The sequence below is a fragment of the Petaurus breviceps genome, unplaced genomic scaffold (assembly GCF_028583685.1).
Source record: "Petaurus breviceps papuanus isolate PSGF00001 unplaced genomic scaffold, PetGlider_PUasm1.0 37, whole genome shotgun sequence".
Lineage (NCBI taxonomy): Eukaryota > Metazoa > Chordata > Mammalia > Diprotodontia > Petauridae > Petaurus > Petaurus breviceps.
The window spans coordinates 10,624,518-10,627,577 of NW_027186296.1; positions in this window are offsets into that span (position 1 = coordinate 10,624,518).

The window sequence follows — 3,060 nt, forward strand, 5'->3', positions numbered from 1 at the left end:
AATTATCACATGTCAATGTAATGAAGTATTATTTTACTATAAGAAATGACAAAAGGGATGGGTTCAGAGAAACATGGTAGTACTTGTATAAATTTTTGCAAAGTGAAGAGAGCAAGACAAGGAAAACAATTTATATGTTTACGATATGGAGGGCGAAATAAAGAACCACAATTATTTTGCAACTTCCTGATGGACTCACAATGTAGAAATCCCCCAACTACCAAATTCCCTAACCTTTATGCAAGATCATGATAAAGTAGATGGTGTCGATCACTACTGTTATAATTACTTGCTGTACTTGGATAAGAAATCCTGTAGTGTTGTCTAAAAAGGATTTCTTTCACAATTGTATATATATTTGGTTTCATCACCTTTGTTTCTTGCACTTGTATAAGGAATGTTTTATTATTCTGATAATAAACACTGTCAGTTGCATTCCAAATACTTTTTCTCCCTTGGCTAAGCCCTATTTTTCTCTACCCCTCCTTCTCCTATGAAATGTTTTACTTTTTTATCCTAAATTACCATACAATGCTGCTGATTGTGTACTCTATGATAGCTGAAGCTACTATCACCAAGATATCATTCTTCCTTAGCATGCTATTTTTTGCTCTTTGTTTTGAGTTAAGCCTCATATCTTTGATCCATAGTCATATGACTTGCTGGAAGCTATACCTCTTTCAAGAGGTCAAAAGAATTTTGGGACTACAGGATTGCATTGGAAAACAACTGGGAAAATTTAAGACCTGTGGTCAATACAATAACCAATCATGACTCTAGGATACTGATTTCCTGCCTTTTGGCAGAGAGGTGATGCAATAGAGTTGCAGAATAGAACATGACATATTTTGAGATGAGTCAACTGTGAATCTTGGGAATGGAAGAGCTAGTGACAAATACTAATTTTTTTTTTAAGGAAGCATAAAAGTGTTCCCCTTTCAGACTTAGGTAACTATACTGAATGAAAGAGGCAAAGACACAGACACATGTAAGACTTGCATGCCACAAACTAAAAACAAACCAAAAAAGACAACCCTGAGAAAGCAGCTCACAGGGATAATGTATTACCCAAGGCAAAGACTGACCTCAGTCTCTTGCTTCCTAGCTGCTCACGTGCTCCTTACCTGTGTGCCTCACACCATGGTACTTGAAGATTTTGCCCATGCTTTCCATAGATGTTGTGTACATTGACGAAAGGATGATCCTGAAGTTTATGGGTAAAATGCTATGTAATAATTATTCTTGCTCTGTCTTTTGAATAAATGTCTTTATTAAGAGTTGTCTTAACTGATTTGTTTATAGGAAATACCACTTTGGCTTAGGAACCATAGTAGTAGCAGTGTACCCCAAAGGGTAACCCCCTAGAACTCTAAGAGAAGTTGTAGCAGCCGGCTCCTTTGGGGAGCCCCAATCTGTGGGTTGAGGGCAAGTGAAAATTGGAAGGAGCAAAGAGGGAAGCAGGGCGATGGAGGGTAGAGTGGCATTTACACTACAGAAGAAAGGAGGAAAAAGAATGTCAGTGAATTGTTTAAAAACACAAAGAAGAGAGCAGAAAGAAGTTTAAAGGGGTACACAGACAAGCAGAGCACTGTTAGACCAGTTATGTTTGAGTTTGAAAGGGGAGCTAGGTGATGCCATAGTTCACAGAGTGCTGGCCCTGGAGTCAGAAAGACTCATCTCTCTGAGTTCAAATCTGACCTTAGACACTTACTAGTTGTGTGACCCTGGGCAAGTCACTTATCCCTCTTTGCCTCCATTTCTTTTTCTGTAAAATAAGCTGGAGAAGGAAATGACAAACCACTCTAGTATCTTTGCCAAGAAAACCCCAAATGGGGTCACGAAGAGTCAGACATCACAGACAGTTGGACTAAAACAACTGAACAACCAGCAAAGTTTGAAATATACAAGAAAAAGAGCGGGAAGGAGTCAGAGAAAGAAACCAAGCTGTATATAATGAAGATTCATGGTTTCATTTGAAGTCTTTTTTGTTGTTATTCTTTGTATAGGAAAATGTTAGCGTTTGTCCAGTCATAATAATAAAAGGGGGAAGGGATTAAAAACAAACAAAAAAGAGTATAGCTACTATTTACTCAATGCAGAAAACTTTGGAAATTTATTAGGAGAAACCTACAGGGTTCCTGGCTGATTAACAATAAAAATCAGAGGTAGATAGTGACTTAATGTCAGGCTTTCATTCTCCACAGGATTCTGGATTAAAGGATCCTGTTGCTCAATGTTCTTCCTTAATCTTAGGAAAATACTCTCAAAAATTAGGCCACGATATTTATGACCAACTGAAATTTTTTTCAGGTCGTTCTCCCATTAGGAACTTTCATGGAGATCAAACACAGATTTTTGACCATATTCACATTGGTTCACACCATTGGCATAGCCTTACTTGCCTGTCTTCCCACTACCAGCTGCCAAAGCACATTTGTTAACTTTGAAAAATATAAAAATGCATTTATTCATAAAATACTCAGGTGGATCTGCGCTCTTATCAGTGTGATGGTTCTTTACAGTGATACAGACCAAAACTGGGATATTCCATGTGTGCCTCACACCATGGTGCTTAAAGATGTTGCCCAGTCTTTCTATGGATGTTACATGCATTAATGAAAGGATAAACTTGAGGCTTATGGGTAGAATGCTATGTAATCATTATGCTTGCTTTGTCTTTTGAATAAATGTCTTTATTAAGAGTTGAATTAGCAGGGGGTGGCTAGGTGGCGCAGCAAGTAAAGCACTGGCCCCAGAGTCTGGAGGACCGGAGTTCGGTTCCGGCCTCAGACACTTCACAGCCATGCTAAAAACTAGCTGTGTTACCTTGGGCAAGTTACTTAACCCCAACTGCCCTCCAAAAAGCAAAAAAAAAAAAAAAAAGAGTTGACGGCATATAATGTCAGACTTTTCTGATATGTTGGTTAGTTTTGTTGAACTTTTTTTCTTTATCTTTATTCTTTATTATAAAGGAGTTAAAGTGATATAAAAGCAAAAGATATCAATTGGCCTTTGTTTTAGGAAAACATCCCCAACAGATACATACAGCTTCCCAAAAGC